Below are 25,492 nucleotides of genomic sequence, written 5' to 3'. Positions count from 1 at the left end.
GCTTGATTATCGATTCTGGACATTTTCAAAGCTAATAGACTAGGGGTATAAAAAAGGCATTGGGAGTTGGACACTGATGTGGGGGACATGTACCATTGCAAAATAAATAAAGAAATAAATACAATTTAAAATATCATACAGCAGAGAAGTGATTGGTCATCCTTTTAAAGGGGTTGTAAAGGTTTGTCTTTTATTTTCTAAATTGGTTCCTTTAAGCTAGTGCATTTTTGGTTCACTTACCTTTTCCTTCGATTTCCCTTCTAAATGTTTTTTTTCTTTGTTTGAATTTTTTCTGTCTGGAAACTGGAGATTGTCCATAGCAACGAAAAAGTGTCCTTTTTTGTCAAAAGTGGAGCTAGAAAATAAATTAGAATCACTTGCAGAATTGAGCGATAGTGATTTGTGGGGAAATTCATTATCAAACACTGAAAGTAATGACAGCGAAAATTCTGGAACTGAGCAAATTTCAGTGTTTTTGATTTGATTACATTATTGAATAATTTTTATTATTATTATTATATTATTATTTCTTATAATTATTTATAGTTATTCATTATATTATTGCAGCACTACCCCCGGAGGAGCTGCTGGTTTAATTTTGGGCCTGCCGTTACCTTACTGTTCACCACACTCATTCTAGGGGTCCCTCCTGAAGAGTTATTCAAAAAAAGAATGTCTGCACCAACACTTTGGTGTCTTTTTTCTTCAAGAGTTTTATTAAACAGAGGGAAAGAGGGATAGGGAAGATTCAGGTACCTTGCTTTGCAGATCACGGGTACAATCTGAGATCCAGAGGACTAATCGGTTCCATGCTGGATTTAGTAATTACTGGATAGGCCCACTCTCACTGACCTAGCAGCCGGTGCAAAGCTTGTTCAAAGTCTGCCACAGACTTAATGGGTGTAGCAAAATTTCAAAAAAAGTACACAGCTCACGGTACCATGATCTTTCAGCCAGGCCGGAAGCAAGCTGAGACAAGTTGGTTCGGATGCGTCCTTCAATTGAGTCCCCAATTGCTTGGCTTCTTCCCACAGGCAAGACAGCACAGGACCACCCCTGGACCAGTAGGCCCCAGAAACTCCTGGGCCCACTCTCAGTTGCAGAGCCTCGGGCCAGCAGGCCCGGAGGCCGAAAAAAACTGTCAGCGCATCCCTGAGGCCAGGAGGGCCATCAGGTCAGGATCCCCCAGAATGCAAATCGGGTTGACCACACCCACTGGGCTGCTTCTGGGAAGAAGGCATTCAATGCACCCAGCCCATTGCATTTCCAACCTTGACTCCCAGTGACAGAGACACCTGCAGGCAAGGGGAACATGTGCAACACAGCTGGACTGGAACAGAAACCCACAATTTGGTATTATCCTCTGAGCTAAACTACAGCTCAGGTAACTAAATTTATAAAATAGCGCCTACTCAACAGGAACAGGGCGCTACACACTCCCCCCAGCGCAAAAAGGCGATGTCCTCATCGTCGAGAAAAAACCTGAATCCCAAAAAACTTGGACGGGAAAGGGAGGGGGTAAGCAATGAAAGAAAAAAAATTGCACATTTATCTTGTACACACAACAACGTCACGACAACATACATTACAATATCCTATCTCTCTATCTAAGAGAATAGAAGCAAAACCTAATTATCGGAGAACTAAGCCTCTCTTTCTCCATATATATGCATTATTAGGAGTGGGTAGCTAAAGGTAAGGAGGAAAAATCCAATCTTTACTGAGCGAACTCCCACCACCTAGTGGCAGAAATATAACATGACCAAAGTCCTCAATTTCAAGTGCTGAACCCAGGTAAAGGGATCTTGACTCCGAAGTCGTCCGGTGACCTAGCACTAGATAGCTATATACCCCACAGTCCTTCAGAAAATAAAATCTTCCTCTCCTGGCAAAGTGAAAAAAAAAACTCTGGATAGTCACCGTAACTTATCCCCAGTAAAACTGGGGATCTGGCAAGGTCAGTGTCTTTCCTTGCTTTTCCAGAGTAGTTATGAAGTAGATCACATTATCCTTCCCTGGTCGGCAAATGACCACTTTATCAACGTGAATAGTCTACCATAGTTCCAATGCAGAAGGCACCCCTTGAAGCGATCATCCATGGCAGGGGAATGGCCTGCCTTCCGGAATGGTTTTGGCACTGACAGATAGTCCCAAACAGCCTCGATGTACCACTGCTCTGCGAGACTCAATTTCTTGCATAATCTCCCTGGGAACATAGGGAAACTCCAGTCCATATTCTGTGGCTACCCGCTTGTTGAGCAGCCTTTGCGACCGGGCAAGCCTTGGCAGGGACCTGGTACTTCCAAGTCCAGGGGGTACACAAGAATTTGTGGACTTGTGCACCATAACATTTGCAGACAATTTTCCTGAACCCAGCCAGCTGGTACCACGGGCCAGGATCTCATCAGTAGTGACTAGGGGTTTCACCCTTGGTGTTGTCTCCCCGAGTCCATAGCTGAGTAATTGGATAAAGTAAAGGCCGAGGCGACATCATCGCTGTTTGCCTATAACAGTTCTTGCGACATAGTCTCAAATAAGTAATCATCCCCGGAAACATCTAACAAGGACTCTATTTTTGTCAGATCTCCGCTCTCCCCTAATAGGGTTTTCCTCCGTCTGCAGAATCAGAGGATTGCGGACCCGGAGGAGATCGGGTATCAGCGGATGTTCATCTGCTGACACCCGCAATCTCATAGAAATCAATGTATGTCCCTTTTTCATCCACAAACGGATGGATGAAAAAGTGGACACACGGTCCGCCAGTGTGAAAGAGCCCTAAGCCTGCTGGCCATAGTGCAAAAGCTGTGCAGTTCATTATGGTTTAAAATCAAATTCTCCTAGGCAACTCTGCACATAAATTCATGGAGACTGCAAGACTTGATCCCACAGGATTCAACTCAAACACATGGTAGTGGCAAACCCAAAACGTATAATACCTAGTGGAGATGTCTAAACAACCATGCAGTATTCATGATCTGAAATTGTGATGCCCATAGAGCTCTCAACTCTCAGCATGTTATAGTGAGCAGGATTAATCAAATAAAACATGAGTATGAAATGTATGTAGTTAAATGGGATGACATTAAACTAGAGAGCCCTCGTTAATATGCAGTCTGTATTTAGGGGCATTACAATTTTTATATTTCTATACATGACTGTAGAGGGTTACAGCAACCTGACACCATTAAATATGGCGCTATTATATACAGTAAGTCCTAAACTGGCTTGTGCAATGTACTTTTTGGAGATCAGGCCATATTTTAAAAGTTGGATTGTGTCACGCAGATTGGTTGTTATTATCTGATCTCTCCTGGTTGCATTTTTAGATCTCAAAATCAGCAGTATAATTGACTCTAATTTTCCTCTGCAAATTGTGTAATTTGTCTTTGTTAATTTCTATGAGGGGGCACCATTTTGCCAAAACCAGCCTTTAGGGAAGGCATGTGAAAATAATTGTTTTGCTACTACAGTATAAAAACAATTCTGAAAGCAATCAGTGAGCTACCAATGTCAGAACATTCAGTTAGTTTATTGTACTGTAGTTTCAGTTCCCTGCAATCCCTTGCAAACAGTTCCCATGTAGGGTGAACTAGAAGTGTACTTCCTGAAATATATGGAATTTCACCAGATTTCTATCTACTACCTGCGATGCCAATTACATTCAAACTTCCAAAGTAGCTTTAATTCTGACTGGTGTCTAGGGAAAACTTTTTAATTTTGACATTTCAATTTCCTTCCCTCCCATCCCTCTATGGGCACACATGTTATGTAACTAGCAAATTCCCCATAATACCTTAGTATGTATTCCAAAGTCCAGGAATCGAGATAGGGAAGGGGATATCACCAATGCATATACCAATAAAACAGGAAGATGTTCTGGACAGCTGCACTCCAAAAAAGTGTTTGCCTTTTATTAAAAAAATGTAATCAAAAATACATTCCACAGCAGAACGGACAGAAGAGCTGATGCATTTCACACTAACAAACAGTGCTTAGTCATAGTCAGAGCTATGACTAAGCACTCTTTTTTAGTGTGAAACACGTCAGATCGTCTGTCTGTTTTGCTGTGGCATGTATTTTTGATTGAATTATTGGAATAAAAGGCAAAAACTTTTTTGGAGTGCGGCTGTCCAGAACTTATTCCTGTTTTATTAGTATGTATTCTGTGAGATCCTTCAAGCCTTTACAGCAGCCAATCAGCAAGAGTACAATTAATCTATCCACTGGTATATGTGCTCTAACTTGGGAGACTCTGAAAATTATAGATTTAGGACTGCAGTACACAGAGGAGCCTTGACTTGGGTACTGCGGCTTATGAATATACAGTATTTGCAAATGTGTTTAAACAAAACTCTCTGTTTTTAATGTGAATTGCTAGACAGGGTCAATCTGGTTGTTTTGCAGTGCTGGTAAGTGTGCTGGAAATTCTTTGTTTGTGATCTGTGTTGCCCTTCCATGTGCACAGTACTGCAAAGGCTAGTTATAGGTTGGGGTGGTTGCCACTTTTTTGTATAGTTGATTAAATTGAATGCAGGGATGCACTGGATGCCTTTAGCTGTTACTGTGCTTTTATTGGGCGTCCCGTGCATTTCTGTGCCTTTAAAGCGGATGTGCCATGGGAAAAAATATTAAAAGCCAGCAGCTACAAATACTTCAGCTGCTGACTTTTAATATCAGAACCCTCCTGTCCTGGAGTCCAGCGCCGATCGCAGCAGAGGACGAGCGATCGCTCGTCTCTCTGCTGCTCCCCCCGCCATCCACGCTGAGGGAACCAGGAAGTGAAGCGCTGCGGCTTCACTGCCCGGTTCCCTACGGCGCATGCGCGAGTCGCGCCGCGCCCACCGATTGGCTCCCGCTGTGTGCTGGGAGCCGAGTGTTCCCAGCACACAACAGGGGGGGTGACGGGATGTGACGGAATGCCTGTCTTTTGCCGGGCCGGAAGTGGGTGCAAATGCCTGTCTTTAGACAGGTATCTGCACCCCCCTCCCCCCTGAAAGGTGTCAAATGTGACACCGGAGGGGGGGAGGGTTCCGATCAGCGGGACTCCACTTTAGAGTGGAGAACCGCTTTAAGGAGGGGTGGGCTCCCTCCAGGCAAACCTGCCCTTAATCTATCCTCCAGGCAAACCTGCCCTTAATCTATCCACTGCTATATGTGCTCCAACTTGAGAGACTCTAAAAATTATTTGAGTATGGACCGCAGTACACAGAGGAGCCTTGATGTAGGCATTGCAGCTTATACATATATTTGCAAACAAATACAACTGTTTTTAATGTGAATTGTTAGACAGCATCGGTTTGGTTGTCTTGTAGCTGGTAAGTGTACTGGAAAATATTTGTTTGTGATGAGCGTGAGGGTGCACAACATAATTCCAGTTGATGGCTCACTTGCCCTTTAGTGTGTCCTTGTCCAGTGGTGACAAGTCAAGGCTGCAGGCTCCACAAAGATTATCCTTTTCAGCCATTAAATAACAATGTCAGTCCAGCACATGTGCACAGCTGTCCCCTGTCCCCCTATTTGGCCAGACAATGGCTAAGTGGTTAGCAGGTCCACCTAGCAGTCATAGGGTTGTTGGTTTGAATCCCAACCACTTCACTTTCTGCATGGGGTTTGCATGTTCTCTCTGTGCTTGCATGGGTTTCCCCCCACACTTCAAAGACATGCTGGTAGGCTAATTGGCTCCTGTCTAAATTGTCCCTAGGATGTGTATGAATGAATGTGAGTTAGAAACCTTAGGTTATAAGGTCCTTGAGAGCAGGTACTGATGTTAATGTACAGTGTATGTATATATATGTAAATAGCTGTCATTGATGATGCTATATAAGTACCAATAATAACAAATATTTGCATGTCTCTTCTGTCTTTTACAGTTCCACTTAATGATGAAAAACAACTTGCTGCCTAGAAGAACTTCTCAAAAGTAGGGTGTCATGTGCTTAATAGAACTTTAAAGTATACCGTATATTAAGGCACTAACAGGTAACAGGTCTGGCAGGGACTTAAAGTGAGTGTAAAGTTTTGTTTAAAAAAAAATACAAATAAATATCAAACATGTTATACTTAAAGTGGAGGTTCCACCTGAAAAAAAATATTCCACCAAAAAATATGTTTTACTCACCCTAAATAGCTGTTGCTATGCGGAAGTGCCGAATCTGCCTCTTCATCCTCCACAGTGGATTCTCTTCCTCCTCCTACACTGGGTGTCTTCTTGTGAATGGGGCGCGCTGCATTCTGGGAACTGTGTGTGTCCCAGAAAGCAGCCGGCCCATTCACAAAGCGCCGCGCTGCTCGCGCATGCGCAGTAGGAAACGGGCAGTGAAGCCGTACGGCTTCACTGCCTGTTTCCCTTACTGTGGATGGCGGTGCTTGGAGCTGCTAGGATCGAGGATCGGCCTCGGCGGGGCCGACATCCATGGCGGCTAGGACAGGTAAGTGTCCGTTTAAAAGTCAGTAGCTACAGTGTTAGTAGCTGCTGACTTTTTTTTTTTTTTTTTTTGTAATGGAACAACCGTTTTAACTCCTCTGAGCAGTTGGTTTAGCACAGAGCAGACCACATCCTCCTCTTCTCAAGGGGCTTAGGTAAGTAATTAGGGGGTGCTGGGTTGTCTGCTACATTATTATGATAAATTACCTTCTGCCTTAACAACTCCTTTAAGCCTAGTACACAGCCTAGTAAATATTGGGCGGCATCAGCCGGTTCAATAGAAACCGGCCAACATTTGGCCCGTGCATACTGCAAGAGGTCCGACAGAAGCCAGCCGAATGACCAAGCATGGTCTGCTGATGGTCTGTCGATCAGGACTCTCAGCCAATGAGAGCGCTGTTCCCCTGTCAGAACTCAATAGCACATCAGGGGAGATCGCTGTACTAACAGCTCCTCCTGAGCTATCAGTTTTTTTTTTCCTTCAGCCCTGCTGGGTTGAATGAAAAAAAAATAGTAGTGTGTACTAGGCTTTAGGTTTGTAAGTGTCTAGGAACAAAAACAATTACATTTTTGGCTGTATTTTAAAATATGAGATTATAACACTTTCCAGTTGGAAAATCTATGCTTTACATGAGAAAAGTATGTTGTGATGACGATTGCCCGGATTCACAAAGCACTTGCGCTGACGTATCTCAAGATACGCCGATGTAAGTGCAAATGTGCGCCGGACCCACAAACCAAGATGCGCCTAAAAACAGGCTTAATCCTGCCGACGTAACTTGCCTACGCCGGCATAGAGTGGGCGCACATTTAGGCTGGACGCATGGTGGCACTCCCATTGATCAGCCATTCAAATATGCAAATGAGGGAAATACGGCGATTCACGAACCTACGTGCGCCCGACACAGGCTACGAGTGGTGCGCGTAAGTTGTACGTCCGGCGTAAAGTTAAGCCCCATAAAGGAGGTGTAACCCAGCAGCAGACATGCAAAGGTCTGCACCAAGGAATACAAACCGGCGTATTTTACTTAGTTTACTTTGGACGTGAGTCTGGCTGGGCGTAGGATACGTTCATGGCGTAGGCAGTGATCCGGCGTATCTTAGGCAGTTGTTCCGACGTGGTTGTGAGGGGGGATGCGTCCATGGCAAGACGCATGCGCAGTTCGTTAAACGTACTTGTCTGGCGCTCAGACCATCATTTGCATGGGGTCACGCCTCATTTGCATGGGTTTGCATGGATCAAGCCCACTTCCACCTATGCCGGCCTGCGCCTTCGAAACCTACGCCACGCTGACCCAGTGTGGGGAGCATTGGCTTCCTAAATTCCATGCTTGCCTCTCTGCGCTGCGTCGGCGTGGCGTACATTGGTTTGCGCTACGACTGCGTAATGTGCGCCCACTCTCTGTGAATCCAGGCCTATGTATCCACATTGTCTCTATATGAACCACATATGGAGCAGTATTCATGGCAAGGGACAGTATGTATTCTTCACAGTCCACTAAACCAATCTATTAAGGACTTGTAAATATGCCTAGAGGTGGCCACAGTGGAACTGATAGCACTGCCAGGAGCACCTTCACCTCTAACCCACACTAAATAACTATTTCTTGCCACAAAGACTATCTTCTTAGGTACAACAAATGTAAATTAAATCCCTGATGTTGTCTCCTTTATCAGATAAGTCTGATGCAAAAATGCAACATGTTGGGTGTGCAATTGGGTTGTTTCATCATCATTAAAGTGGTTGTAAAGTCAAATGGCCCAAGTTAATTTAACATTCTTGTCTTTAATTGATTAGTAGTGTCGTGTTTTTTTTTTTTTTTTTTTTGTTTTCAGTAGCTGTCACGTGTCCTCACTTATCTCCTGATCCTGATCTAAAGTAAAAAAGTATGTAAGATATGTCAGAAGAGGAATCTGTGCTCTCTCACCCTGTGTTCGTGCAGCCGGTCACATGACAACGGGAAAAAATAAAAAAAATAAAAAGGAAGTAAAAATGACCCACATGCATTTGAAATGTTGCAATTATTATATATACTGTATGCTTTTAAGCTATGTTTTGAGAGACAATGCAGCTCTTCCAGGTAAACATTAATGAAGGGGAGCAGTCAGAAGAGGAGAGATAGTCTTCTCACGGCACACTATGTAACTGACAGGGAGAGGAGGGGGAAATGCAGAGAAGCACAGAGGAGAGCTGCAGTGATGGAGACATGTATTCTGACCACACTTTCATAGTTTAGCAGCCATGATAAATGTGGTCAGCTCTCAGGGGGAAGGCAGGATCAGCCAGGTATAATTGTAAAGGGTATATCCACGCTGGAAACTAAAATTTAAGTGGCTATGCACCATAACCCAGACACTAGGCACAAATAATATATGTAAAAAGAGTGCAGTGCTAAAAATTAAAAGTGCATTTGTGCGAATACAAACAAATATCAAAATATACTAATATGCAAACCATCAATTGTATATAAACATTAATAACTGTGAATAAAGTTTGAAGACACATATGCAAAATTAAATCAATGAATAAAGTGTAGTTGTGCAAACAAAAAGTTCATAAAAAAGCTGGATTCCATCCAAGAAAGTCTCATGGGAGAAAAGAGTGTTTGGAAATGCCAATAATACACCTGACAGAGTGACACCCATCACCATATTCAAAAATGGATGCTTACTGAAAAACCATCGACCCCTCTTACTCAGAGAGGTCACACAGCGCTTAGTTGGATATCTGATCCACTGAGAAAAAAATATGGACGTTCCTCTCCTATGGCCATGGATGGAATACTCCAGGAGGTTCACAGCAACTCAGCATACAGGATACATTATTGGGAAGCCTCGATAGCAGAGTGTTTAGTTTTAAATTTAGTTTTATAATTTTTTTTCTTATATACAAATATACCGTAGCTTTCATTACATTTCCAATAATCATATATATCCTTTAATAACTGTGACCTCCATTTTTTGTTCTATTTACCACTCTTGTGCTAAACAAAAAAGGGGGGGGCACCGCCCACCCATGTTATATTATTTAAAGTGCATTGTGCTCAATTTCCCATATCTTATCCTTTAACAACTGTGACATCTATTTTTCCTTTTTATTTTTAGGGGGGCAGGAATATTCCTTTCTTGCCCCAATAACCACTGGCCTCCTAGTGAATAAAGAGGAAAAAATATGTATTATTATATAAATTCCCCCCAGAGGGGGGGGGAGACCTACTACTCCTACCTTAGGCTAAATCAACTGTAATTCCTTAGGTACTGGCTTCCCCACACATATAACCTACATATACCAGGGACTAAATCTAAACTCCGCCCGACCCCTCCAGGTTCTAATACCTCCATTTTTTAATTCCTTATGTAAGTACGTTGCCTCCTCCATAATTCTTATTTTTTTCTACCTCCCTCAACCATTCCTGTATCGAGGGGGCTTGCTTTACTGTTTCGGAATCAATATATTTGCTGCGTTCAGTAGAATTGGGATAATTGCTGCTTTGTATTTCTTCCTAGGGATGGCTATTGCATGGAACAAACATTGCCAAGGATCCAAACCAATCTCAATTCCACTGATCTTCTTAATTAAATCTAATATTTCCACCCAGTATAGCTGGATCTTAGGGCACTGTCACCAAATGTGGGCGTGGGTTCCCACCTCCCCACATTCCCTCCAACATAAAGGTGACACCTGGGGATTTATCATATGTAATTTTGCTGGAACATTATACCACTTAGTTAATAATATAAAATTAATTTATTTTATCCGTGTGTCGACAGAGGTGGCGTGAACATAATCTAAAACTTTACTTCTCATTGTTTCTGGCAGTGGCTGATTCAGTTCTAATTCCTAACTCTCTGTTGGGCATACGGCTCCTCCCTCTAGGTGTGTCATCAGCAGCTTGTAAATAGTAGAAATTCCGTGCCTATCTCTCCTCTTTTGGTCGACTAATTTTTCCCATGGATTCAGCCTAACAACCTCCCGCAGGGGTTTTGAGAGGGAACCTATAAAATGCTGAAGTTGTTTATATCTCCACTCTTCCCATGGAGTGGGCCCATATCTTTCACGTAGTTCAGATAGTGAACATAGACATTCCCCCTCATAACATCCCTTAGTCTCAGGTAGGACGATGTAGTCCATTTTAGATATCATTTATTGGCTTTCCCTGGTGGAAAATAATTATTTCCTGTTAAGGGCATTAGGGGGCTGTTGTACTGTCCCTGTATATTTTTAATACATTTATCCCACATTCTCAATGCTTCTACGGTAATCAGACCCGCTTCAGCCGAAAGACCTCTGAACTGCCTTGGGATCCAAATAATCTGTCCCAACGCAGATTTACAGGTTCTTTCTTCCAATTCTACCCATTTTTTTGGCCGAGGAGCCAGAGCCCAATCCATAACTCTCCGCAGAATTGCTGCTTCGTGATATTTTTCAAGATCCGGGAGGAATACCCCCCCCCTTTTCTCTTTGGATCTAGTTAATATCCGGGAAGGCAATACAATTACTTCTATTATTCCATACAAATTTTTGTATTACCGATCTCAATGTTTTAAAATATGCCCCAGGAATATTTATCGGCAAACTTTGGAAAATATACAGGACTTTTGGGAGGATCATCATTTTAATCACACTTATCCTGCCAAACCATGACAGTCTATGAGCGGAATATCCCTTCAATTCACTTTAAATTGTATTCAGGAGAGGCATATAGTTATCTTGATATAAATCTACAGTTGATTTCGACAGAAACACTCCCAAATACTTCAGACCTTTTTGTTTCCACCTAAAGGGATTTAATTTTCGGAGGTTGACGGGACCAAAATATTTAATATTTTCAATTTTTCCATGTTTACCTTTAAATTTGATACACTCCCATATTTTCCCAGTTCCTCCAATATTTTTGGAAGGGTTTGCATAGGGTTTGTTATATATACCATGATGTCATCCGCAAAAGCGGATATCCTATGTTCTTGACCTCCAGCCTCTGTACCTTGAATTTTCTTTTTTTTTTTTTTCAACAATGTTTTTATTAAAGCTTTTCAAAGGGGTAACAAAGGACGGGGTTAAGGCATATGAAGGGGGATAAGAGATATGCACATTGTCCGAATCATAAAAGTTACACAGTACATAGAAAATCAATAGTCAATAGAACAGATATTGAAAACATCAACAGCATTTAGGCCATATAGACCAACAATCGTCAAATTGTTTGCTTCTGAGACCTCGTACACACGACAGAGATTCTCGGCAGAATTCGCCGAGAAACTCGGTCAAAACCCGGATTCTGCCGAGAATCTCTGTCGTCTGTACAGTTTTGGCTCGATGGAGCCGCCGAGGAGCTCGACGAGAAAATAGAGAACATGTTCTCTATTTTCTCGTTGGCCGCGTTGTTCTATAGGAGAAGGCGGCCCGCCGAGCTCCTCGGCGGCTTCATCCCAAAACGAGACGAGGAACTCGACGTGCCAAGCACGTCGAGTTCCTCTGTCGTGTGTACGGGGCCTCATAGAATTAGAGGCTATAAGTCTTTCAAATGTGTAATTTCTATGGACTCTTGTCAATACTTCTGATATGTTAATGGCAGTTTTGGATTTCCAGTGGCGTAAAACGGCCGTGCGTGTTTCTAACAAAATATGTGTGACGACTGGTCGCATGGTGTTTGGGAACCTATCGATATGTATGTTGAGGAGTGCCAGCGCTGGATCTGGCTGCGTTAGAATTCCCGTCAGAGAGGAAACAAGCTGGAAAACTCGGTTCCAGAGGCCCTTAACGCTTGGGCACTGCCAGAGCATGTGTAGGAGATTACCCACCTGACCACAGTCCCTCCAACAGCCAGCGGACTTTCCAGGGGAGAACGTGGCCAGTCTCAACGGGGTGTAATACCACCTATTGGTCAATTTTACTGCTAGTTCCCAGTGCATGATGCAGTGGGAGGCTTTATGTATTGCTTGGAAAGCAGATGACCATTCCCCTACAGTAAATGTGGTACGTAGGTCCACCTCCCATTGTTTCATTGCTGCTGTTTTAGATAGAGTCAACTTGTCTTGAAATAAGTTATAAAAAACTGCTATGCCTTTGGATTCTGGTTTTGCAGTAGAGTAAAATCTCCACACTTCTCTAGGAATGGATATACGCGAAGGAGGTAATGATCGTAAGAAGTGTGCGATTCTTATACAGATATACCTTGAACTGTCCGGAAGGTGGTGTTGCGTCATAATGTGGGCAGTTTGCTGAAGTGAGTCGCCTGCATAGAATTGTGATATATTCGTCATCTTGTGCTTGGTTAAGTCAGAAGTTCTTAACATGGGTATCTTAGCCTCAAGCAGCGTCAAGGGCAGTGCGAAGTCGATGTCCTGTACAACCCGGTGTTCGCGATTAAGTAGATGTCTCCATGCCCTAACGGAGGTCTGCACAGTCGGGGGTAGGGTGTTGAGGTCCCATGGAGCCCATCTGTCACTGAGTAACAAGAGTTTCAGGTCTTTCGTTGGTGATAATGTAGTTTCTATCTCGACCCAAAGGGGATTGTCAGATTCACGGAACCAGTGTTTAATGTGATCCAGTCTTGTTGCCCACATGTAGTCGTGTAAGTCTGTTAGGCCAGCTCCGCCCACTCGCCTGTGTGATATCAAATTGTTCCGTGAGCATCTAGCTCTCTTACCTTGCCATACATAGCGCCAGCTCAGCTTCATGAGGCAATTAAGATAGTGGCAGGGTATGTGTACTGGAATGGTGCGAAATACATATAAAATTTGCGGCAGAATTATCATCTTGTAAGCCAATATTCTACCCATCCAGGACATTTCTTTTTTAGACATTTCTTTAAGTTGTGCTTCTATTTTTGCAATCAGGGGGGAGAAGTTTGCTCTGGCTAGCGACACAACGTTATTCGTGAGGGTAATGCCCAGGTACGTGAGGTTACCGTGACTCCAGGAGTATGGTAGTCGAGTTTGCAGCGTTCGCTTTATGCGAGTTGGCACCCCCAAGTCTAGAATAAGTGACTTGCCAAAATTAACTTTGTAATAGGAAATTACCCCGAATGCAGTTAGTACCTTGTGGGCTTCATGTAAGGAGTTTGCAGGGTCAGATAAAAGCAGTATTACATCATCAGCGAATAAGCTGATGACGTGTTCTTTATGGCCAAACCGGAAGCCTGTGATCTTTGGATTGGACCGGACGGCTTCGGCTAACGGTTCAATCATCAGATTGAAAATTGACGGAGATAGCGGGCATCCCTGCCGTGTGCCGTTCGTTATTGTGAAGGACTTGGAAAGAAACCCTGAGGAGTATACCTGAGCGGAGGGACAGGAGTACAGGGCTAATATTGCATTCAGGATGGAACCCTGAAATCCAAATTTTCTTAAGACCATTGTCATATACGTCCAATGTACTCGGTCGAACGCCTTCTCTGCGTCAATAGATAACAGCAGAGAAGGCGTTCGATTCTGCACAGCGTGGTGTATCACATTAATAATACGCCTTGTGGCGTCCGAGGTTTGTCTCCCCCTCACAAAGCCCATCTGGTCGCTCTGTACAAGGCGCGGGATGAAGTGGGACAGTCTTGAGGCCAGGAGTTTTGCATACACCTTGATATCTGTGTTGAGGAGGGATATGGGTCTAAAGTTTGCTGGAGTGTTGGGAGTCTTACCTGGTTTGGGGAGTGTTACTATGTGAGCCCTCAGCATTTCCTGTGGGAGCGATGCCGTGCATGCAAAATTATTAAAGATTGTTGACATATGTGGCGCTAGAACCGATTGGAATGTTTTAAAATATTCATTGGAAAACCCATCAGGACCTGGGGATTTTCCCATGGGGAGAGAATGTATAACTTTCTCTACTTCTTGGGCCGTGATAGGTGAGTTAAGTTCTTCAAGCTGGTGAGAGGACAGGGATGGGAGCTGCAAGTTATGTAAGAAGGACTGAATGTTGTCTACACTAGGTTGTGGTATGCTTGTATCGTCTTTAAGGTTGTACAATGAGCTATAATACTCCGCGAATTGGTCGGCGATTTCTTTGGGGTTCGTTATTTTGTGTGAAGAAGACGGGTCAGTGAGGTAAGCTATCCTGGATTTAGTGCGTGCGGGTTTCAGCCTATGTGCCAGATATTTACCCGCTCTGTTTGCATTGTGATAGTGGTTGAGCCGTAGCCTTCTCAAGTGCTTGTCATATTGTTGGGTCAGAAGCTCCCTAAGTTTTTCCCTGAGAGATTGTAATTTGCTGGCCATAGATGGTGAGGGGGACTGTTTGTTTTGGGTTTCAGTGTTACGTAATTCAGTGAGGACCTCTTGGAAGTGTTTGGATTGTTTCTTTTTTTCTATCGCTCCAATCTGTATGAGGATACCTCTCATAAATGCTTTGTGGGCATTCCACATGACACTGGGATCCTGTACAGAATCCGAGTTAATCTGGAAGTAATTAGTGAGGTGGTTGGTGATGGATTTTTGGTATTGTGGGATTTGAAGAAGTCTAGTATTGCAGCGCCAGATGGGTGAGGAGGAAGAGACACCCCTTTCCACTATAACCAATGAAATAGCAGCGTGGTCAGACCACGTAATGTCATGGATTGTGGCCTTATCCACATCTTGCAGTAACCACTTGTCCGTCAAAAACATGTCTATGCGTGAATAAGAGCCATGTCTGCTGGAAAAAAAGGTGTAATCTCGTTCATTCGAGTGGAGACATCTCCATGCGTCAAATAATTCCTCTGAATGAAGCAATGGTTGTAGTGTCAGTGCACCTCTCGACTTGCCAGAGGAGGAGTCCAACAATGGATCAGAGACAACATTAAAGTCCCCGCACACCAACAGCCTGCCATATCTTATGGAGTTAGCTCTCTTGAGGACTCTCCCCAGGAATCGCAGTTGGTGGGAGTTTGGGGCATAGAGCGTGACAATGGTGTATGGCCTGGCGTTGATGTCCCCAGAGACTATTATAAACCTACCTCTGGTGTCGATGACCACATCCTTGGGTTGAAAGGCAATCGAGCTTTTGAATGCCATTAGAACACCACCACTTTTGGTATCAGGATTTGAGGCTAAGTAAATGTTAGGGAAGTCTTTATGTGCACAGTACGGGGCCTTGTCTTTCAAAAAATGCGTTTCTTGTGACTTGAGAGCCTCGGTCCACAGGGAGAACCGCTTTGCAGGGTGGTTTAGGCCCCTAGCGTTTAGAGATAGGACCTTGATCGTCATATTGACGGTGGTGTGACCATGTGCGCAGTATTTGTGCTGTAGTACTCACAGAACTGGCGAGGTGTAGTCCCATTGGCGATCAAGAAGGTTGATGGGATGTGACGTGGTCCAACCATGGTGGCGACATTTGAGAGGATGTTTCGGAGGAGACTGTGCATATCAAGTGGAAGAAAAGGGAAAACAAAAATGAACAAAACATAGATAACCAACTGGGTAAAAGTAAGAAATGGATCCATCAATCGATCCTAGCGCAGACGTAGCTGCTATTAAACTGACGGAGGGAAAAAGAGAGTTAGTGTATAACTTCTCCGTCCGGAGATATTCTAGTGTAGGTCACCCGGTTCCAGCTGTTACTTTACCACCGGTCTTATTCTTGTTGGCCCCCTTGCGGGAAACCACCCGCCAGTCATCGTGGAGTAACTGGGGGTTCGACAGGGTGGGTGGATTCTCGGTTTGGACAGGAATGATCCCCCAGCGGCGCAGGGCTTCTAGGCCCTCCTCCAGCTTGGATACCGAGATATTGCTTCCGTTATGGGTGACGATGAGCGTAGCTGGATATTTCCACTTGTGTGGGATATTATGGTTTCTTAGCGCCTTAGTAACTGACAGCAGGTTCCGACGGCGCTGTAGCGTGTGCCTGGACAGATCTGGCAGGATCCTGATGCTGGTGTATTGCTGGGGGAGTCCTCCAGGTTTACGGGAGATTTGCAGAATATGATCTTTCACATGAAAAAAGTGTACTCTAAGCAGCACATCCCTAGAGATCTCATCAGGGAGGAATGAAGGTTTTGGTACTCTGTGTATACGGTCAATAAGGAGTTCCTGGGCCGTCGCCTCTGGCATCAGTGTGGAGAATAGAGTTTGCGTGAATTGAAGGAGTTGGTTAGGAGGGACTGATTCAGGTATACCCCGCAGCTTGAGGTTATTCCTCCTGGACCTGTCTTCGAGGTCCGCCATTTTGTCCTTAAGCCAGTTTATTTCCTCCCTTTGGTCCGAGTGAGCATCCACCATAATGTTGTATGAGGAGGTATAATCCTCCATCTTATGCTCAATCTCATCCACTCTGATACCCAGGGCGCGCACCTCCCTCTTGCACTCATTCAGCCCTTTGTACAGATCTGACTGTAGCGAGGACCTCAGGGACAGCAGCATGTCCTTCAACATGGTATCCGAAATGGGTCTGTCAGCGGTGGGAAAGCTAGCAATGGGGTCCCCCTCCCGCTGCCGAGGGCTTGCAGAGGCCTGAGAGGGATCGCTCACCTCCATGCTGTGATCCGGCCTGGGCGGGGAGTCTCTCCTCTGTTTAGACTTCACCGGGCTCCTGGTGGTGGGGCTGGTGGATCCGGAGGATGAGCCGCTGAGCGGGGTAGTCGTGTGCGTGGTGCCGCGCTCCAGGTTCCCGCTGGACGGGTGCGATTCAGCCTGGCTGCTTCCTCTCACAGAAGCGGCGCCGGCGCCATTTTGTGTGGTCCCGCACGCCGCGAGTGAGAAGAAGTCTTCCAGCTTCTGCGGCTGCAGTGGCTTCTTTCGGTTCCTCCCCATCGCCTTGCTGCTCGGCAAGGAGTCACGGGCAAGCGGGATGTCCGGGCGACCTGTATGCCTCCGGTGGACGCTGTTGGCGGCTGTAAATCTCCGGCGGGCTACGGAGCTCCTGAGCTAAGCGGCCATCTCGGAGACCGGTAGCCACGCCCCCTACCTTGAATTTTCTGATTCACTTTTATGTATATTAGAAAAGGTTCTAGTGAAAGCACAAAGAGTAAAGGGGACAATGGGCAGCCCTGACGTGTCCCATTAAAAAGCCGAATTTGGGCCGTAGGGATAGAGTACAAAGCCTTTATCCATCTGGGCATGTGGGGTCCTATGCCAAATTTGAATAGTGTCTGCAGAATGAAATCCCAGTCCAACCTATCAAAGGCATTTTCGGCATCTATTGATAGGAATAGGGATGGCCCTTTACTTTTCTTTGCTTCATGGATTAGGAGGATTGTTTTTAAGATTGTTTAGGAGACAAAAGGACTCCACATTGTGTGATACTGTCTCAACATCTGGAAATTATTAAACCGTACACTTACATAAACATCCAAGCTATGATCACGCCAGATAAAATCCTTGTGAGGTTCAAGCAACAATTGCGTATGCGCAGCAGCATGTGTAAATAACTATCCCGACGATCGTTTCGACATAAATTACATCATCAAGGGTACCTGGATCAGCCACGTACTGTAGAAGATAAAAAGGGGAAATTGAAAAAGAAAAAGCACTATGCTACAGCTTTTCCCTTAAAGGAACAGGAGCATGATTTTTTATTTTTTTAGTCTCCACACTGTGCATATGGAACTTAAAGTGGAGTTCCAACCAAAAGTGGAACTTCCGCTTTAAGCACTCTTTGCCCTCTTACATGCCACATTTGGCATGTAATTTTTTTTGGGGGGGAGTGGGGGCTTCAAAAGGGGTGGGACTTCCTGTCCTGCTTCCTACTTCCAGCTAGGGATCGCCAAGGCAACTCCTCCTCTGCCCCTAGGCGGCCCCTCCCTCTAGGAGATCTCCTGGGACAAGTGACAGGTCCCAGGAGATTGCCTGTCCATTCCGGGAGCACAGCGTGACTCGCACATGCACAGTGCATGCCGAGCCATGAAGCCGAAAGCTGCCACAGCCAGGTGCCCAGAATGTGAATGAAGGCACCGAGGAGAGGAGCAGGGAGAGGAGCAATGCTCCGTGCAGCCACATTGCTGGACCGTGGAACAGGTAAGTGTCTGTTTATTAAAAGTCAGCAGCTATACTCTTTGTAGCTGCTGCCTTTTAATAAATATTAAAAGGCTGGAACTCTGCTTTAAAGTTTATCTTTTGCACAAAAAATAAAGAAATAATGCACAGATTTTTGCAGGTAAAAAATAAATAAATGTAGTACTCTTTTTTTGCATTACAGCCTTTAAAGCATTGCACCTGCGATCAGCGGATCTATACCTCCGATACAGGCAGGTAGTTACTGAATGCCAGGAAGAAACAATGGACTATGATAGCAGTCAACAGTGACCTCGCAGATCATCAGCTGCAATGGCTGATAGTACTTGTAGTCCAATTTACTCACAGGAAACTGTGAATGAATGACGTGGTCATGTGGGTGGAGCCCCACACAGTCACGCTATTTTTAAATTGTAAGGCCTCGTACACACGACCGAGTAACTCGTCGGGCGAAACACATCATTTTCCTCGTCGAGTTCCTTGTTAGGCTTGTAGAGGAACTCGACAAGCTTGCTGTGCGTACACACGTAACAGACAAAATCTCCTCGTTCTCAAACACGGTGATGTACAACACATACAACGGCAGGGGAAGTTCGATTCCACTTGCACAACTTTTGGGGCTGCTTTTGCTAATCTTTTGTGTTTGCGTGTTAAATAAAAGTTTGGTAAGAGACGATTTGCACTTTTCAGGATGTTACAGCTTTAAAAATGTGTTATCTCCATTACAAATGCTACTTTTACTCCCGTCTCAAACTTTAATCTGAGCAATCGCGGGTTTCTTAGCATACACACGCTCGAGTTTCTTGTCGGAAACCAGCCCGACGAGGAACTCGACGAGCCAATTTGAGACTCCCATCGAGGAAAAAGAGAACTTGCTCTCTTTTTGGCTCGTCAAGTTCCTCGACAGTTTCCTTGATGAAAAACGTTCACACGACCAGTTTCCTCGGCAAAAAAGCTCTCCCACCAAGTTTCTTGATGGATTCTGCCGAGAAAACTGGTCATGTGTATGAGACCTCACAGTGGGTTTGGGGAAAAAAAAACACCTGCTTGCTCTCACAAAGCCATAGACTGCTGGCTGCAGGAGATAGGTCACTACGAGCAAATTACACCCTAAATACGGCAGTAAAATGTAACATAGATGTAACCTAAAGGTGAACATAGCCTTTGACATGTGTCCAGCATTGCTCATGTTTTAATTGGGTAGTGCAGAAATTCCTGAACAGGTCCCCAGGCTTACAGAAAAGTCTGAAACTGAAATGTACTAAGTAAGAGGTCAGTTTATGGATGAGAGATGATTATTGTAATAAAATAGTATTTTGTTTCTACAAGAATGTTAGTGCTTATTGCAGTATGAGAAGATGTACTGTAAGATATATCTGTGCTCAAACCACAATGTCTTCTACATGTACAGTATATAATCCATAAGGTGCTAAAGGGGTGTGACAACATGTTAACACTAACAATTCTAAATGAACCCTCTGCACACTGCTATATATCCTAACAGACTTTGCAAATAAAACAAAAACAAACAGGGATTTAAGTTGACCAACTGTGTCAAAGTAATTCCCCAATGGCCAGTCCCTAGTCTGCTCTGCAAAATGCAAATGCTCCATTGGATATAGTGTCCATATGGGGAGATAGTAGGAGATCTACAAGGTTCAGGTCTAGCCACTGACCTGCAATGTAACAGAAGTAAGATATACCTGTGCTCAAATCCCAATAGCTTCTTCATTGCAGTATGCACACCTCTTTTATATCCTTTTGGCTTAGATTGTACACAGAGTCTGTTCAAACTTGCTGTACCATGGGTTTCCAATGATCCTATGTGATACAACTGAACAGAGATCTATCATGAAACAAGATAAGCTGCTCCAGGTGAGTGAGTCTCTGTTTAATTCCCACACACACCAGTCAGGTGCTAGCCCAGCTCGCATGCTGTGTAACATGAAGAAATAATTCCAGGTGTCTGCACTTCCAAAAATCCTTTTTTTGAAGCTTCATATGACAAGTGGTTGACAGATGGAGCAGGGGACAAAGAGGTAGATGTGTTTCGAGCAAATGTTAATGCTTAGTCATTACCTAACAGAACTGTATTCTCCCTGCACACAATGGGGTTGACTTACTAAAACTGGAAAGTGCAAAATCTGGTACAGCTCTGCATAAAAACTAATCAGCTTCCATGTTTTAAATGAGCAAGCTGAAGTTAGAAGCTGATTGGCTACTATGCATACAGTAGCTGCACCGGATTTTTTACTCTCCGGTTTTAATAAATTAACCTCAAGGTTTTCAGACAACTATAGTTATGAAGATATGGGTAAATAATGTATTTTTAAATTAAGAGAAAACTGCAGATTTATAATGTTATGCCTCGTACACACGGCCGTTTTTTTCCGACATGAAAACTGCTAGGAGAGCTTTTGGCTGGGAATCCCGGCCGTGTGTATGCTCCTCACAGTTTTTTCCATGGGAAAACTGCCCAAAAACCTCTGGACAAAAAAAGAGGACCAGCTTTTTTTTTTACCACCGGGAAAACCGGCGGACTTTTGCCCGGCAGTTTTTTGGCAGTTTTCCTATGGGAAAAACTGCGATGGAGCATATACACGGCTGGGATTCCTGACCAAAGCAGTTTTTCTGTCGGGAAAACCGGCCGTGTGTAGGGAGAAATACTGACCGAGCAGGTTCTTGGATTTCCCCTCGGGATTTTCGACAGGAACTTTTCCGGTCGGAAATCCCCCACATGTGTACGGGGCCTCAGAGTTCTAAATTATGTTTTGTTAGATCAGGTGTACATGTTGAAATATAGGTTGCCTTTATGCTTTCAAAATGGTAAGTTAGAAATTTTGAACTCTCTGATCATATTTGAAGGCTCAGACATAGTCTATCAGAAACTAGATTTGCAGAGAAGGAGTGGCCTGGTACTGTATCAATGGTATGATGATCAACAGTATTTGAAATTATACCACATCCTTTGCTTCTTCTGGCCTGTGCACGTCCTCCCTTTATAGGAGGACAAACACATATTGGGAATGGCATTTTGTTGTAGTTTAGTCTCCTTCAAACAGTTAGCATATCACTAGAAAAAGTTGCTGACTGCAAAGCGACTACACTGAACAGGTTAATCCCATTATTCCCAATTATTTTCTAGGAGTCCCAAGGGAGCAGCTATCCAGTATTAGAATGTATAATCCTGTATCACAGCTGGAGATCTTCACTCAGCTCCATTAGAGAAATTTTTCAACTAATACAGTTGTTGAATTATTCATTTTTCTATAACTGCCTGAGGCCATTTTTCTGCATGTAAACAGCATATGAAATGTTTTTTAATGACATCAGCTGCAATCAGCCAATTGTGAATCCTTTGGAAGTATTCTACTAACCTATGGTGTGAACTGTCTAAAGTGTCTGCTTTTCAACAGATGCAGCCTGGGAGGCCATGCCTACAGACATTTGTGCTACCAGTCAGGGGTAAATGTTATTATATTTGTAAATCTCCTGACTTTAGGCTATCCTATTCTGTATTTAAAGAAAGGGCAAAACGTTTGCCATCTTTTGAGGCGATTATGGCATATGATTCGGATGTGAACTCCACAGGAGAAAGACATGGAACACAGGACATGATGTGCTGGTAGCTTAGTTGAGGTTTAAATATTCATACTCCTTTGAAGTTTCAAAATATGAGAACTTGCTGAAAGTCAGAGCTACCTTGTACTAAAATGAGACAAAATAGCAATTAAATCCAACTAATGAGTTATACTGAAAGAATATTTTGCATTGGTCCTATGCAAATTACCATCAGAAAATCTCATTAAATTAGAGAAAAGAGAAATCTTTCACCTGTAATCAGTGTGGTAGGCTTGATGCTTCTTTTTTTCTGCTGGGGTGGTGGGAATGTCACTTAATTGTATTAATGTTAAAGCTCTTTCTGTCTGTGTTAATGATGCATTACAAGTTACAAGATTTCAACCTTACAAGTGTCTCTGTAAATTATAACCAATAATTTAGAAGATCTTATTTAGGGTTATTGAAAAAAAAAAAGATGTGTACTCTTTCACCGTGTTTGATATAATTACCAAAATACTATATCAGCAAGACTTAGGGCAAATTAACGTTATATTCTATTACCTGCCTTTTTAAAACAATTGCTTTCTATGTGCCCTGTTCACATCACAACAGAACACAGGTGTTCAGGGGAGAGGTACAGAAAAATGTCAGCATGTCTCTCAGCTCTCCTAAAGTTATTGTCTGCCCATGTGTTTCTTTGCATCGCAGCTGTGTTTTAAGACTTTTCAATAAGAAAAAAATAAAATAAACAGGAAAATAGTAAATAGTTCATTTTGTTATGAAAACACAAAACACTATTTCTCACTGCCAAAGAAGACCAGATACCACTTCTCATGGAAAAAAAGCTAGTTTATCTGTGTGGGCTGGTATGAATGAGACCTAGAGTGATAAGGTTTAGATTAACTGCTACCATGGCTGTGGTTTAGCCAGCCCCCTTAGTTTAACCCCTTAGCGCTGACCATTCGCACATATGCGGCCTTGGCTTTAAGGGGTTATACCGAGATGATGCCTGCAACTGATGTGGCAAAAATTCTCTTGGTTGTTATCCCGGAAGAACGCCCCCCGATGCCCCCCTCCCGCCGCCTTCCACCGCTCTTCCCGGGCCTACCATCCCACCGGGAGACCCGAGCCTCAATCCGGCGCATCTGATGTGCTGGCTAGAGTGAGGCTGAAACAAAATGGCTTTGGAAATGGCTTTGTTCCAGTCTCCTATGTAAAAACACGGAAGTCACAACATCCCTTCCGGTTTACTCGGCTGCCAATGGCACAGATTTCTAAAAGATTGTGTAAAGGACAAATTTATGGGGGCAGATCCACAAAGAGAGTACGCCGGCGTATCTACTGATACGCCGGCGTACTTTTAAATTTCCTGCGTCGTATCTTTTTTTTTAATCCTCAAAACAAGATACGTACGCCTTCGGATCTTGGGTGCAATACTTCGGCGTCCATTGGGTGGCGTTCCCGTCGTTTTCCGCGTCGAGTTGCAAATTAACTAGTATTTCCAAAGATCCACGAACGTACGAGCGGCCGTCGCATTTTTTACATCGTCTCTAGTCGGCTTTTTTCGGCGTATAGTTAAAGCTGCTATTTGGTGGCCTACTCAATGTTAAGTATGGCCGTCGTTCCCGCGTATAATTAAATTTTTTTTATTTCGTTTGCGTAAGTCGTCCGTGAATCGGGCTGGATGTAATTTACGTCCACGTCAAAACAATGATGTCCTTGCGACGTCATTTAGCGCAATGCACGGCGGGAAATTTTAGGGACGGCACATGCGCATTATGTTCGGCGCGGGGACGCGCTTCATTTAAATGAAACACGCCCCCTACTCGCCGATTTGAATTACGCGCCATTACGCGTAACTTACGGCGCACATTCTTTCTGGATTTGAAGCAAAGAGAAGTAAGTTACGGCAGCGTAGCGTATCTCAGATACGCTGCGCTGGGGCAGATCTTTGTGGATCTGCCCCATGGTCTTTTAGACCCCTGATCCCTCCATAAAGAGTACCTGTCACCACCTATTACTGTGACAAGGGATGTTTGCATTCCTTGTGACTGCAATAAAAATGATCAGATTTTTATTTTATTTTAAAGTGACAATGTAAAAAAAAAGAAGAATAAATAAATATTTTTTTTTTTTTGCCCATTTCTTGCCCATCCCCAAAAGCTCACGCAGAAAAGAAACCGCATGCGTAAGTCGTGCCCGCATATGTAAACGGTGTTTCAATCAAACATGTGAGGTAACGCCACGATCATGAGGCCCCGTACACACGTCCGAGGAACTCGATGGGCAAAACACATAGTTTTGCTCGTCGAGTTCATTGTGAAGCCACCGAGGATCGCGGCGAGCCAAGTTTCCTCATTGACTAATGAGGAAATAGAGAACATGTTCTCTATTTGGCCCGACGAGCTCCTCGTCGGCTTCCTCGGCCAAAAGTGTACACACCACCGGGTTTCTCGGCAGAATACGGCTCCGATCGAGTTTCTGGCTGAATTGTGCGTACGGGGAAATTCGTGTGTACGGGGCCTTAGAGGGAGAGCAATAATTCGAGTTAAAGACCTGGGGGCAGATCCACAAAGAGAGTACGCCGGCGTATCTAGTGATACGCCGGCGTACTTTCAAATTTCCCGCCGTCATATCTTTGTTTTGAATCCTCAAAACAAGATACGACGGCATCTGGGTTTGATCCGACAGGCGTACGTCTTCGTACGCCTTCGGATCTTAGATGCAATTCTTCGGCGTCCGCTGGGTGGCGTTCCCGTCGTTTTCCGCATCGAGTATGCAAATTAGCTATTTCCGACGATCCACGAACGTACGAGCGGCCGTCACATTCTTTTACCTCGTCTCTAGTCAGCTTTTTTCGGCGTATAGTTAAAGCTGCTATTTGGTGGCGTACGCAATGTTAAGTATGGCCGTCGTTCCCGCGTATAATTTAAAAAATTGTATTTTGTTTGCGTAAGTCGTCCGTGAATCGGGCTGGATGTAATTTACGTCCACCTCAAAAAAATGACGTCCTTGCGGCGTCATTTAGCGCAATGCACGGCGGGAAATTTAGGAACGGAGCATGCGCAGTTCGTTCGGCGCGGGGACGTGCTTCATTTAAATGAAACACGGCCACTACTCGCCGATTTGAATTACGCACCGTTACGCCACGAGAGATAGACTACGCCGCCGTAACTTATGGCGCAAATTCTTTCTGGATTCGAAGCTAACAAAAGTAAGTTACGGCGGCGTAGCGTATCTCAGATACGCTGCGCCGGGGCAGATCTTTGTGGATCTGCCCCCTGCTCTGTAACTCTAACTTGGTAACCATTTTTAAAGAGTTGCCTATGGAGATTTTTAGGTACTGTAGTATGTTGCCGTTCCACGAGTGTGCGCAATTTCAAAGCATGACATGTTAGGTATATATTTACTCGCCGTAACATAATCTTTAACATTATATAAAAAAATGGGCTAACTTTACTGTTTCATTTTTCTTTAATTCATTAAAGTGTCTTTTTTCACAAAAAAGTGCGTTTGAAGGACCACTGCGCGAATACTGTGTTACGTAAAATATTGTAATAATCACAATTTTATTCTCTAGGGTCT

Source organism: Rana temporaria, chromosome 2 (genome assembly GCF_905171775.1).
Source record: "Rana temporaria chromosome 2, aRanTem1.1, whole genome shotgun sequence".
Taxonomy (NCBI): Eukaryota; Metazoa; Chordata; class Amphibia; order Anura; family Ranidae; genus Rana; species Rana temporaria.
This window is presented reverse-complemented; position numbering follows the sequence as displayed.